The following is a 16,506-nucleotide window of genomic DNA, read 5'->3' as shown; positions in this document are numbered from 1 at the left end:
CGAAGGGAATCGAATGGAATCGAAAGGAATGGAATGGAATGGAATGGAATTAAATGGAATGGAATGGAATGGAATCAACCCGAGTAGAACGGAATGGAATGGAATGGAATGGAATGGAATGGAATGGAATGGAATGGAATGGAATTCAATGGAATGGAATGGAATGGAATGGAATGGAATGGAATGGAATCAACCCGAGTAGAACGGAATGGAGTGGAATGAAATGGAATGGAATGGAATGCAATGGAATGGAATGGAGTGGAGTGGAGTGGAATGGAATGGAATGGAATGGAATGGAATAGAATTCAATGGAATAGAATGGAATGGAATGGAATGGAATGGAATGGAATGGAATCAACTCGAGTAGAAAGGAATGGAATGGAATGGAATGGAATGGAATGGAATGGAATGCAATGAAGTGGGATGGAATGGAATGGAATCGAATGGAATGGACTGGAATGAAATGGAATGGAATGGAATGGAATGGAATGGAATGGAATGGAATGGAATGGAATGGAATCAACCCGAGTAGAATGGAATGGATTGGAATGGAATGGAATGGAATGGAATCGAATGGAATGGAATGGAATCGAATGGAATGGAAAGGAATGGAATGGACGCGAGTAGAACGGAATGGAATGGAATGGAATGGAATGGAATGGAATGGAATGGAATGGAATGGAATGGAATGGAATGAACCCGAGTAGAACGGAATGGAATGGAATGGAATGGAATGGAATTTAATGGAATGGAATGGAAAGGAATGGAAAGGAATGGAATCAACCCGAGTAGAATGGAATGGATAGGAATGGAATGGAATGGAATGGAATGGAATTCAATAGAATAGAATGGAAGGGAATGGAAAGGAATGGAATGGAATGGAATGGAATGGAATAGAATGGAATGGAATGGAATGGAATGGAATCGAATGGAATCGAATGGAATGGAGTGGAATAGAATGGAATCAACCCGAATAGAACGGAACGGAACGGAACGGAAAGGAACGGAATGGAATGGAGTGAAATGGAATGGAATCAAATGGAATCGAATGGAATAGAATGGAATGGAATGGAAGGGAATGGAATGCAATGGAATGAATGGAATGGAATGGAATCAACCCGAGTAGAATGGAATGGACTGGAATGCAATGGAATGGAATGGAATGGAATGGAATGGAATGGAATGGAATGGAATGGAATGGAATGGAATGGAATGGAATGGAATCAACCCGAGTAGAACGGAATGGAATGGAATGGAATGGAATGGAATGGAATCAACCCGAGTAGAATGGAATGGATTGGAATGGAATGGAATGGAATGGAATGGAATGGAATGGAATGGAATTCAATAGAATAGAATGGAATGGAATGGAATGGAATGGAATGGAATGGAATGGAATGGAATCGAATGGAATCGAATGGAATCGAATGGAATGGAGTGGAATAGAATGGAATCAACCCGAATAGAACGGAACGGAATGGAGCAGAACGGAACGGAATGGAATGGAGTGAAATGGAATGGAATCGAAAGGAATCGAAAGGAACCGAATGGAATGGAATGGAAGGGAATGGAATGGAATGGAATGGAATGGAATGGAATGGAATCGAATCGAATCGAATGGAATGGAGTGGAATAGAATGGAATCAACCCGAATAGAACAGAACGGAACGGAACGGAACGGAACGGAATGGAATGGAGTGAAATGGAATGGAATCAAATGGAATCGAATGGAATAGAATGGAATGGAATGGAAGGGAATGGAATGCAATGGAATGAAAGGAATGGAATGGAATCAACCCGAGTAGAATGGAATGGACTGGAATGCAATGGAATGGAATGGAATGGAATCGAATGGAATGGAATGGAATGGAATGGAATGGAATGGAATGGAATGGAATCAACACGAGTACAACGGAATGGAATGGAATGGAATGGAATGGAATGGAATGGAATGGAATGGAATGGAATCAACCCGAGTAGAACGGAATGGAATGGAATGGAATGGAATGGAATGGAATGGAATGGAATGGAATGGAATGGAATGGAATGGAATGGAATGGAATTCAATGGAATGGAATTCAATGGAATAGAATGGAATGGAATGGAATAGAATGGAATTTAATGAACCCGAGTAGAACGGAATGGAATGGAATGGAATTGAATGGAATGGAATGGAATGGAATGGAATGGAATCGAATGGAATGGAATGGAATGGAATGGAATCGAATCGAATCGAATGGAATCGAATGGAATGGAATGGAATGGAATGGAATGGAATGGAATGGAATGGAATGGAATCAACCCGAGTAGATTGGAATGGATTGGAATGGAATGAAATGGAATGGAATGGAATTCAATGGAAAAAATGAAATGGAATGGAATGGAATGGAATGGAATGGAATGGAATGGAATCGAATGGAATCGAATGGAATCGAATGGAAAGGAGTGGAATAGAATGGAATCAACCCGAGTAGAATGGAATGGAATGGAACGGAACGGAACGGAACGGAACGGAACGGAACGGAATGGAATGGAGTGAAATGAAATGGATTCGAATGGAATCGAACGGAACCGAATGGAATGGAAGGAAGGGAACGGAATGGAATGGAATGGAATGGAATGGAATGGAATCAACCCGAGTAGAATGGAATGGATTGTAATGGAATGGAATGGAATGGAATGGAATGGAATGGAATGGAATGGAATTCAATAGAATAGAATGGAATGGAATGGAATGGAATGGAATGGAATGGAATGGAATCGAATGGAATCGAATGGAATCGAATGGAATGGAGTGGAATAGAATGGAATCAACCAGAATAGAACGGAACGGAACGGAACAGAACGGAACGGAATGGAATGGAGTGAAATGGAATGGAATCGAAAGGAATCGAAAGGAACCGAATGGAATGGAATGGAAGGGAATGGAATGGAATTGAATGGAATGGAATGGAATGGAATCAACCCGAGTAGAATGGAATGGATTGGAATGGAAAGGAATGGAATCGAATGCAATGCAATGGAATGGAATGGAATGGAACGGAATGGAATGGAATGGACCCGAGTAGAACGGAATGGAATGGATTGGAATGGAATGGAATGGAATGGAATGAACCCGAATAGAACGGAATGGAATGGAATGGAATGGAATGGAATGGAATGGAATGGAATCGAAAGGAATGGAATGGAATGGAATGGAATGGAATGGAATGGAATTTAATCGAATGGAATCGAATGGAATGGAATGGAATGGAATGGAATCGAATGGAACGGAAAGGAATGGAATGGAATGGAATGGAATGGAATGGAATGGAATGGAACGGAATCGAATGGAATGGAATGGAATCGAATGGATTGGAATGGAATGGAATGGAATGGAATGGAATGGAATGGAATAGAATGGAATGGAATCAACCCGAGTAGAATGGAATGGATTGGAATGGAATGGAATGGAATGGAATGGAATTCAATGGAATTGAATGAAATGGAATGGAATGGAATGGAATGGAATGGAATGGAATGGAATGGAATCGAATGGAATGGAATGGAATGGAGTGGAAGACAATGGAATCAACTCGAGTAGAACGGAATGGAATGGAACGCAATGGAACGGAACGGAACGGAATAGAACGGTTCGGAATGGAAAGGAGTGAAATGGAATGGAATCGAATGGAATCGAATGGAACCGAATGGAATGGAATGGAACGGAATGGAATGGAATGGACTGGAATGGAATGGAATCAACCCTAGTAGAATGTAATGGACTGGAATGGAATGGAATGGAATGGAATGGAATGGAATCAAATGGAATTGAATGGAATCGAATGGAATGGAATGGAATAGAATGGAATTCAATGGAATGGAATGGAATGGAATGGAATTCTATAGAATAGTATGGAATGGAATGGAATGGAATGGAATGGAATGGAATGGAATCGAATGGAATCGAATGGAATCGAATGGAATGGAGTGGAATAGAATGGAATCAACCCGAATAGAACGGAACGGAACGGAACGGAACGGAAGTGAACGGAATGGAATGGAGTGAAATGGAATGGAATCGAATGGAATCGAAAGGAACCAAATAGAATGGAAAGGAAGGGAATGGAATGGAATGGAATGGAATGGAATGGAATGGAATCAAAACGAGTAGAATGGAATGGATTGGAATGGAATGGAATGGAATGCAATAGAATGGAATCGAATGGAATCGAATGGAATGGAATGGAATGGAATGCAATGGAACGGAATGGAATGCAATGGAATGGAATCAACCCGAGTAGAATGGAATGGAATGGAATGGAATGGAATGGAATTCAATGGAATAGAATGGAATGGAATGGAATGGAATGAACCCGAGTAGAACGGAATGGAATGGAATGGTTTGGAATGGAATGGAATGGAATGGAATGGAATGGAATGGAATGGAATCGAAAGGAATGGAATGGAATGGAATGGAATGGAATGGAATGGAATGGAATGGAATGGAATGGAATGGAATGGAATGGAATGGAATCAACCCGAATACAATGGAGTGGATTGGAATGGAATGGAATGGAACGGAATGGAATTCAGTGGAATAGAATGAAATGGAATGGAATGGAATTGAATGGAATGGAATGGAATCGAATGAAATCGGATGGAATGGAGTGGAATGGAATGGAATGGAATGGAATGGAGTGGAATGGAATGGAATGGAATGGAATGGAATGGAATGGAATGGAATGGAATGGAACGGAATCAACCCGAGTAGAACGGAATGGAATGGAAAGGAATGGAATGGAATGGAATGGAATGGAATGGAATGGAATGGAATGGAATTCAATGGAATAGAATGGAATGGAATGGAATAGAATGGAATGGATTGGAATGGAATCGAATGGAATCGAATGGAATCGAATGGAATGGAATGGAATGGAATGGAATGGAATGGAATCAACCCGAGTAGAACGGAATGGAATGGAATGGAATGGAATGGAATGGAATGGAATGGAATGGAATTCAATGGAATATAATGGAATGGAATGCAATGGAATGGAATGGAATGGAATGGAATGGAATCAACCCGAGTAGAACGGAATGGAATGGAATGGAAAGGAATGGAATGGAAAGGAATGGAATGGAATGGAATGGAATGGAATGGAATGGAATGGAATCGAATGGAATGGAATGGAATGGAATGGAATGGAATGGAATCGAATGGAATGGAACGGAATGGAATGGAATGGAATGGAATGGAATGGAATGGAATGGAATGGAATTCAATGGAATAGAATGGAATGGAATGAAATGGAATGGAATCAACCCGAGTAGAATGGAATGGAATGTAATGGAATGGAAATGGAATGGAATGGAATGGAATGGAATGGAATGGAATGGAATGGAATGGAATGTAATCGAATGGAATCGAATGGAATGGAATGGAATGGAATGGATTGGAATGGAATGGAATGGAATGGAATGGAATGGAATGGAATCAACCCGAGTAGAACGGAATGGAATGGAATGGAATAGAATGGAAAGGAATGGAATGGAATGGAATGGAATTCAATGGAATGGAATGGAATGGAATGGAAGGGAATAGAATCATCCCGAGTAGAACGGAATGGAATGGAATGGAATGGAATGGAATGGAATGGAATGGAATGGAATGGAATGGAATTCAATGGAATAGAATGGAATGGAATGGAATGGAATGGAATGGAATCAACCCGAGTAGAACGGAATGGAATGGAATGGAATGGAATGGAATGGAATGGAATGGAATGGAATGGAATGGAATGGAATGGAATGGAATGGAATGGAATGGAATGGAATGGAATTCCATGGAATGGAATGGAATGGAATGGAATGGAATGGAATGGAATGGAATGGAATGGAATGGAATGGAATCTAATGGAATCGAATTGAATCGAATGGAATGGAATGGAATAGAATGGAATCAACCCGAGTAGAAAGGAATGGAATGGAATGGTATGGAATGGAATGGAATGGAATGGAATGGAATGGAATTCAATGGAATGGAATGGAATGGAATGGAATGGAATGGAATGGAATGGAATCAACCCGAGTAGAACGGAATGGAATGGAATGGAATGGAATGGAATGGAATGGAATGGAATGGAATCTACCCGAGTAGAACGGAATGGAATGGAATGGAATGGAATGGAATGGAATGGAATGGAATGGAATGGAATGGAATCTAATGGAATCGAATGGAATCAAATGGAATGGAATGGAATAGAATGGAATCAACCCGAGTAGAAAGGAATGGAATGGAATGGAATGGAATGGAATGGAATGGAATGGAATGCAATGAAATGGAAAGGAATGGAATGGAATCGAATGGAATGGACTGGAATGAAATGGAAAGGAATGGAATAGACTGGAATGGAATGGAATGGAATCAACCCGAGTAGAATGGAATGGATTGGAATGGAATGGAATGGAATCGAATGGAATCGAATGGAACCGAATGGAATGGAATGGAATGGAATGGAATGGAATCAACCCGAGTAGAATGGAATGGATTGGAATGGAATGGAATATAATGTAATGGAATGGAATGGAATTGAATGGAATCGAATGGAATGGAATGGAATGGAATGGAATGGAATGGAATGGAATGGAATGGAATGGAATGGAATGGAATCAACCCGAGTAGAACGGAATGGAATGGAATGGAATGGAATGGAATGGAATGGAATGGAATGGAATGGAATGGAATGAAATGGAATGGAATGGAATGGAATGGAATGGAATGGAATGGAATGGAATGGAATGGAATGGAATCAACCCGAGTAGAACGGAATGGAAAGGAATGGAATGGAATGGAGTGGAATGGAATGGAATGGAATGGAATGGAATGGAATGGAACGGAATGGAATGGAATGGAATTCAATGGAATATAATGGAATGGAATGGAATGGAATGGAATGGAATGGAATCAACCCGAATAGAATGGAGTGGATTGGAATGGAATGGAATGGAATGGAATGGAATTCAGTGGAATAGAATGAAATGGAATGGAATGGAATTGAATGGAATGGAATGGAATAGAATGGAATGGATTGGAATGGAATGGAATGGAATGGAATGGAATGGAATGGAATGGAATGGAATGGAATGGAATCAACCCGAGTAGAACGGAATGGAATGGAATGGAATGGAATGGAATGGAATCAACCCGAGTAGAATGGAATGGATTGGAATGGAATGGAATGGAATGGAATGGAATGGAATGGAATGGAATTCAATAGAATAGAATGGAATGGAATGGAATGGAATGGAATGGAATGGAATGGAATGGAATCGAATGGAATCGAATGGAATCGAATGGAATGGAGTGGAATAGAATGGAATCAACCCGAATAGAACGGAACGGAATGGAGCAGAACGGAACGGAATGGAATGGAGTGAAATGGAATGGAATCGAAAGGAATCGAAAGGAACCGAATGGAATGGAATGGAAGGGAATGGAATGGAATGGAATGGAATGGAATGGAATGGAATCGAATGGAATCGAATGGAATGGAGTGGAATAGAATGGAATCAACCCGAATAGAACAGAACGGAACGGAACGGAACGGAACGGAATGGAATGGAGTGAAATGGAATGGAATCAAATGGAATCGAATGGAATAGAATGGAATGGAATGGAAGGGAATGGAATGCAATGGAATGAAAGGAATGGAATGGAATCAACCCGAGTAGAATGGAATGGACTGGAATGCAATGGAATGGAATGGAATGGAATCGAATGGAATGGAATGGAATGGAATGGAATGGAATGGAATGGAATGGAATCAACACGAGTACAACGGAATGGAATGGAATGGAATGGAATGGAATGGAATGGAATGGAATGGAATGGAATCAACCCGAGTAGAACGGAATGGAATGGAATGGAATGGAATGGAATGGAATGGAATGGAATGGAATGGAATGGAATGGAATGGAATGGAATGGAATGGAATTCAATGGAATGGAATTCAATGGAATAGAATGGAATGGAATGGAATAGAATGGAATTTAATGAACCCGAGTAGAACGGAATGGAATGGAATGGAATTGAATGGAATGGAATGGAATGGAATGGAATGGAATCGAATGGAATGGAATGGAATGGAATGGAATCGAATCGAATCGAATGGAATCGAATGGAATGGAATGGAATGGAATGGAATGGAATGGAATGGAATGGAATGGAATCAACCCGAGTAGATTGGAATGGATTGGAATGGAATGAAATGGAATGGAATGGAATTCAATGGAAAAAATGAAATGGAATGGAATGGAATGGAATGGAATGGAATGGAATGGAATCGAATGGAATCGAATGGAATCGAATGGAAAGGAGTGGAATAGAATGGAATCAACCCGAGTAGAATGGAATGGAATGGAACGGAACGGAACGGAACGGAACGGAACGGAACGGAATGGAATGGAGTGAAATGAAATGGATTCGAATGGAATCGAACGGAACCGAATGGAATGGAAGGAAGGGAACGGAATGGAATGGAATGGAATGGAATGGAATGGAATCAACCCGAGTAGAATGGAATGGATTGTAATGGAATGGAATGGAATGGAATGGAATGGAATGGAATGGAATGGAATTCAATAGAATAGAATGGAATGGAATGGAATGGAATGGAATGGAATGGAATGGAATCGAATGGAATCGAATGGAATCGAATGGAATGGAGTGGAATAGAATGGAATCAACCAGAATAGAACGGAACGGAACGGAACAGAACGGAACGGAATGGAATGGAGTGAAATGGAATGGAATCGAAAGGAATCGAAAGGAACCGAATGGAATGGAATGGAAGGGAATGGAATGGAATTGAATGGAATGGAATGGAATGGAATCAACCCGAGTAGAATGGAATGGATTGGAATGGAAAGGAATGGAATCGAATGCAATGCAATGGAATGGAATGGAATGGAATGGAATGGAATGGACCCGAGTAGAACGGAATGGAATGGATTGGAATGGAATGGAATGGAATGGAATGAACCCGAATAGAACGGAATGGAATGGAATGGAATGGAATGGAATGGAATGGAATGGAATCGAAAGGAATGGAATGGAATGGAATGGAATGGAATGGAATGGAATTTAATCGAATGGAATCGAATGGAATGGAATGGAATGGAATGGAATCGAATGGAACGGAAAGGAATGGAATGGAATGGAATGGAATGGAATGGAATGGAATGGAACGGAATCGAATGGAATGGAATGGAATCGAATGGATTGGAATGGAATGGAATGGAATGGAATGGAATGGAATGGAATAGAATGGAATGGAATCAACCCGAGTAGAATGGAATGGATTGGAATGGAATGGAATGGAATGGAATGGAATTCAATGGAATTGAATGAAATGGAATGGAATGGAATGGAATGGAATGGAATGGAATGGAATGGAATCGAATGGAATGGAATGGAATGGAGTGGAAGACAATGGAATCAACTCGAGTAGAACGGAATGGATTGGAACGCAATGGAACGGAACGGAACGGAATAGAACGGTTCGGAATGGAAAGGAGTGAAATGGAATGGAATCGAATGGAATCGAATGGAACCGAATGGAATGGAATGGAACGGAATGGAATGGAATGGACTGGAATGGAATGGAATCAACCCTAGTAGAATGTAATGGACTGGAATGGAATGGAATGGAATGGAATGGAATGGAATCAAATGGAATTGAATGGAATCGAATGGAATGGAATGGAATAGAATGGAATTCAATGGAATGGAATGGAATGGAATGGAATTCTATAGAATAGTATGGAATGGAATGGAATGGAATGGAATGGAATGGAATGGAATCGAATGGAATCGAATGGAATCGAATGGAATGGAGTGGAATAGAATGGAATCAACCCGAATAGAACGGAACGGAACGGAACGGAACGGAAGTGAACGGAATGGAATGGAGTGAAATGGAATGGAATCGAATGGAATCGAAAGGAACCAAATAGAATGGAAAGGAAGGGAATGGAATGGAATGGAATGGAATGGAATGGAATGGAATCAAAACGAGTAGAATGGAATGGATTGGAATGGAATGGAATGGAATGCAATAGAATGGAATCGAATGGAATCGAATGGAATGGAATGGAATGGAATGCAATGGAACGGAATGGAATGCAATGGAATGGAATCAACCCGAGTAGAATGGAATGGAATGGAATGGAATGGAATGGAATTCAATGGAATAGAATGGAATGGAATGGAATGGAATGAACCCGAGTAGAACGGAATGGAATGGAATGGTTTGGAATGGAATGGAATGGAATGGAATGGAATGGAATGGAATGGAATCGAATGGAACGGAAAGGAAAGGAATGGAATGGAATGGAATGGAATGGAATGGAATGGAACGGAATCGAATGGAATGGAATGGAATCGAATGGATTGGAATGGAATGGAATGGAATGGAATGGAATGGAATGGAATGGAATGGAATGGAATCAACCCGAGTAGAATGGAATGGATTGGAATGGAATGGAATGGAATGGAATGGAATTCAATGGAATTGAATGAAATGGAATGGAATGGAATGGAATGGAATGGAATGGAATGGAATGGAATCGAATGGAATGGAATGGAATGGAGTGGAAGACAATGGAATCAACTCGAGTAGAACGGAATGGAATGCAATGGAACGGAATGGAATGCAATGGAATGGAATCAACCCGAGTAGAATGGAATGGAATGGAATGGAATGGAATGGAATTCAATGGAATAGAATGGAATGGAATGGAATGGAATGAACCCGAGTAGAACGGAATGGAATGGAATGGTTTGGAATGGAATGGAATGGAATGGAATGGAATGGAATGGAATGGAATCGAAAGGAATGGAATGGAATGGAATGGAATGGAATGGAATGGAATGGAATGGAATGGAATGGAATGGAATGGAATGGAATGGAATGGAATCAACCCGAATACAATGGAGTGGATTGGAATGGAATGGAATGGAACGGAATGGAATTCAGTGGAATAGAATGAAATGGAATGGAATGGAATTGAATGGAATGGAATGGAATCGAATGAAATCGGATGGAATGGAGTGGAATGGAATGGAATGGAATGGAATGGAGTGGAATGGAATGGAATGGAATGGAATGGAATGGAATGGAATGGAATGGAATGGAACGGAATCAACCCGAGTAGAACGGAATGGAATGGAAAGGAATGGAATGGAATGGAATGGAATGGAATGGAATGGAATGGAATTCAATGGAATAGAATGGAATGGAATGGAATAGAATGGAATGGATTGGAATGGAATCGAATGGAATCGAATGGAATCGAATGGAATGGAATGGAATGGAATGGAATGGAATGGAATCAACCCGAGTAGAACGGAATGGAATGGAATGGAATGGAATGGAATGGAATGGAATGGAATGGAATTCAATGGAATATAATGGAATGGAATGCAATGGAATGGAATGGAATGGAATGGAATGGAATCAACCCGAGTAGAACGGAATGGAATGGAATGGAAAGGAATGGAATGGAAAGGAATGGAATGGAATGGAATGGAATGGAATGGAATGGAATGGAATCGAATGGAATGGAATGGAATGGAATGGAATGGAATGGAATCGAATGGAATGGAACGGAATGGAATGGAATGGAATGGAATGGAATGGAATGGAATGGAATGGAATTCAATGGAATAGAATGGAATGGAATGAAATGGAATGGAATCAACCCGAGTAGAATGGAATGGAATGTAATGGAATGGAAATGGAATGGAATGGAATGGAATGGAATGGAATGGAATGGAATGGAATGGAATGTAATCGAATGGAATCGAATGGAATGGAATGGAATGGAATGGATTGGAATGGAATGGAATGGAATGGAATGGAATGGAATGGAATCAACCCGAGTAGAACGGAATGGAATGGAATGGAATAGAATGGAAAGGAATGGAATGGAATGGAATGGAATTCAATGGAATGGAATGGAATGGAATGGAAGGGAATAGAATCATCCCGAGTAGAACGGAATGGAATGGAATGGAATGGAATGGAATGGAATGGAATGGAATGGAATGGAATGGAATTCAATGGAATAGAATGGAATGGAATGGAATGGAATGGAATGGAATCAACCCGAGTAGAACGGAATGGAATGGAATGGAATGGAATGGAATGGAATGGAATGGAATGGAATGGAATGGAATGGAATGGAATGGAATTCCATGGAATGGAATGGAATGGAATGGAATGGAATGGAATGGAATGGAATGGAATGGAATGGAATGGAATCTAATGGAATCGAATTGAATCGAATGGAATGGAATGGAATAGAATGGAATCAACCCGAGTAGAAAGGAATGGAATGGAATGGTATGGAATGGAATGGAATGGAATGGAATGGAATGGAATTCAATGGAATGGAATGGAATGGAATGGAATGGAATGGAATGGAATGGAATCAACCCGAGTAGAACGGAATGGAATGGAATGGAATGGAATGGAATGGAATGGAATGGAATGGAATCTACCCGAGTAGAACGGAATGGAATGGAATGGAATGGAATGGAATGGAATGGAATGGAATGGAATGGAATGGAATCTAATGGAATCGAATGGAATCAAATGGAATGGAATGGAATAGAATGGAATCAACCCGAGTAGAAAGGAATGGAATGGAATGGAATGGAATGGAATGGAATGGAATGGAATGCAATGAAATGGAAAGGAATGGAATGGAATCGAATGGAATGGACTGGAATGAAATGGAAAGGAATGGAATAGACTGGAATGGAATGGAATGGAATCAACCCGAGTAGAATGGAATGGATTGGAATGGAATGGAATGGAATCGAATGGAATCGAATGGAACCGAATGGAATGGAATGGAATGGAATGGAATGGAATCAACCCGAGTAGAATGGAATGGATTGGAATGGAATGGAATATAATGTAATGGAATGGAATGGAATTGAATGGAATCGAATGGAATGGAATGGAATGGAATGGAATGGAATGGAATGGAATGGAATGGAATGGAATGGAATGGAATCAACCCGAGTAGAACGGAATGGAATGGAATGGAATGGAATGGAATGGAATGGAATGGAATGGAATGGAATGGAATGAAATGGAATGGAATGGAATGGAATGGAATGGAATGGAATGGAATGGAATGGAATGGAATGGAATCAACCCGAGTAGAACGGAATGGAAAGGAATGGAATGGAATGGAGTGGAATGGAATGGAATGGAATGGAATGGAATGGAATGGAACGGAATGGAATGGAATGGAATTCAATGGAATATAATGGAATGGAATGGAATGGAATGGAATGGAATGGAATCAACCCGAATAGAATGGAGTGGATTGGAATGGAATGGAATGGAATGGAATGGAATTCAGTGGAATAGAATGAAATGGAATGGAATGGAATTGAATGGAATGGAATGGAATAGAATGGAATGGATTGGAATGGAATCGAATGGAATGGAATGGAATGGAATGGAATGGAATGGAATGGAATGGAATGGAATCAACCCGAGTAGAACGGAATGGAATGGAATGGAATGGAATGGAATGGAATGGAATATAATGGAATGGAATGGAATGGAATGGAATGGAATGGAATCAACCCGAATAGAATGGAGTGGATTGGAATGGAATGGAATGGAATGGAATGGAATTCAGTGGAATAGAATGAAATGGAATGGAATGGAATTGAATGGAATGGAATGGAATAGAATGGAATGGATTGGAATGGAATCGAATGGAATGGAATGGAATGGAATGGAATGGAATGGAATGGAATGGAATGGAATCAACCCGAGTAGAACGGAATGGAATGGAATGGAATGGAATGGAATGGAATGGTATGGAATGGAATGGAATTCAATGGAATATAATGGAATGGAATGGAATGGAATGGAATGGAATGGAATGGAATGGAATGGAATCAACCCGAGTAGAACGGAATGGAATGGAATGGAAAGGAATGGAATGGAATGGAATGGAATGGAATGGAATGGAATGGAATGGAATCGAATGGAATCGAATGGATTCGAAAGGAATGGAATGGAATGGAATGGAATCGAATGGAATGGAACGGAACGGAATGGAATGGAATGGAATGGAATGGAATGGAATGGAATGGAATGGAATTCAATGGAATAGAATGGAATGGAATGAAATGGAATGGAATCAACCCGAGTAGAATGGAATGGATTGTAATAGAATGGAATGGAATGGAATGGAATAGAATGGAATAGAATGGAATGGAATGGAATGGAATCGAATGGAATCGAATGGAATGGAATGGAATGGAATCGAATGGAATGGAATGGAATGGAATGGAATCAACCCGAGTAGAACGGAATGGAATGGAATGGAATAGAATGGAATGGAATGGAATGGAATAGAATGGAATTCAATGGAATAGAATGGAATGGAATGGAATGGAATGGAATCAACACGAGTAGAATGGAATGGATTGGAATGGAATGGAATGGAATGGAATGGAATGGAAAGGAATGGAATCAACCCGAGTAGAACGGAATGGAATGGAATGGAATGGAATGGAATTCAAAGAAATGGAATGGAATGGAATGGAATATAATGGAATGGAATCAACCCGAGTAGAACGGAATGGAATGGAATGGAATGGAATGGCATGGAATTGAATGGAATGGAATGGAATGGCATGGAATGGAATGGAATGGAATGAAATGGAATGGAATGGAATGGAATGGAATGGAATGGAATGAAATGGAATGGAATCGAATGGAATCGAATGGAATCGAATGGAATGGAGTGGAATAGAATGGAATCAACCCGAGTAGAAAGGAATGGAATGGAACGGAACGGAAAGGAATGGAACGGAAAGGAATGGAATGGAGTGAAATGGAATGGAATCGAATGGAATCGAATGGAACCGAATGGAATGGAATGGAAGGGAATGGAATGGAATGGAATGGAATGGAATGGAATCAACCCGAGTAGAATGGAATGGATAGGAATGGAATGGAATGGAATGGAATCGAATGGAATGGAATGGAATGGAATGGAATCAACCCGAGTAGAACGGAATGGAATGGAATGGAATGGAATGGAATGGAATGGAATGGAATGGAATGGAATGGAATGGAATGGAATGGAAAGGAATCTAATGGAATCGAATGGAATCGAATGGAATGGAATGGAATAGAATGGAATCAACCCGAGTAGAAAGGAAAGGAATGGAATGGAATGGAATGGAATGGAATGGAATGGAATTCAATGGAATGGTTTGGAATGGAATTCAATGGAATGGAATGGAATGGAATGGGATGGAATGGAATGCAATGAAATGGAAAGGAATGGAATGGAATCGAATGGAATGGACTGGAATGAAATGGAAAGGAATGGAATAGACTGGAATGGAATGGAATGGAATCAACCGGAATAGAATGGAATGGATTGGAATGGAATGGAATGGAATCGAATGGAATCGAATGGAACCGAATGGTATGGAATGGAAGGGAATGGAATGGAATGGAATGGAATGGAATGGAATGGAATCAACCCGAGTAGAATGGAATGGATTGGAATGGAATGGAATATAATGTAATGGAATGGAATGGATTCGAATGGAATCAAATGGAATCGAATGGAATGTAATGGAATGTAATGGAATAGAATGGAATGGAATCAACCCGAGTAGAACGAAATGGAATGGAATGGAATGGAATGGAATGGAATGGAATGGAATGGAATGGAATGGAATGGAATGGAATTCAATGGAATGGAATGGAATGGAATGGAATGGAATGGAATGGAATCAACCCGAGTAGAACGGAATGGAATGGAATGGAATGTAATCGAATGGAATGGAATGGAATGGAATGGAATGGAATCAACCCGAGTAGAACGGAATGGAATGGAATGGAATGGAATGGATTGGAATGGAATGGAATGGAATTCAATGGAATATAATGGAATGGAATGGAATGGAATGGAATGGAATGGAATGGAATGGAATGGAATGGAATCAACCCGAGTAGAACGGAATGGAATGGAATGGAAAGGAATGGAATGGAATGGAATCGAATGGAATGGAAAGGAATGGAATTCAAAGAAATGGAATGGAATGGAATGGAATGGTGTGGAATCAACCCGAGTAGAACGGAATGGAATGGAATGGAATGGAATGGAATGGCATGGAATGGAATGGAATGGAATGAAATGGAATGGAATGGAATGGAATGGCATGGAATGGAATGGAATGGAATCGAATCGAATGGAATCGAATGGAATGGAGTGGAATAGAATGGAATCAACCCGAGTAGAAAGGAATGGAATGGAACGGAACGGAATGGAACGGAACGGAAAGGAATGGAATGGAGTGAAATGGAATGGAAACGAATGGAATCGAATGGAACCGAATGGAATGGAATGGAAGGGAATGGAATGGAATGGAATGGAATCAACCCGAGTAGAATGGAATGGATTGGAATG

This window comes from Gorilla gorilla, chromosome 15 (assembly GCF_029281585.2).
Source record: "Gorilla gorilla gorilla isolate KB3781 chromosome 15, NHGRI_mGorGor1-v2.1_pri, whole genome shotgun sequence".
Classification (NCBI taxonomy): Eukaryota; Metazoa; Chordata; class Mammalia; order Primates; family Hominidae; genus Gorilla; species Gorilla gorilla.
The sequence above is the reverse complement of the archived record's forward strand: the minus strand, read 5'-3'. Positions refer to the sequence as shown.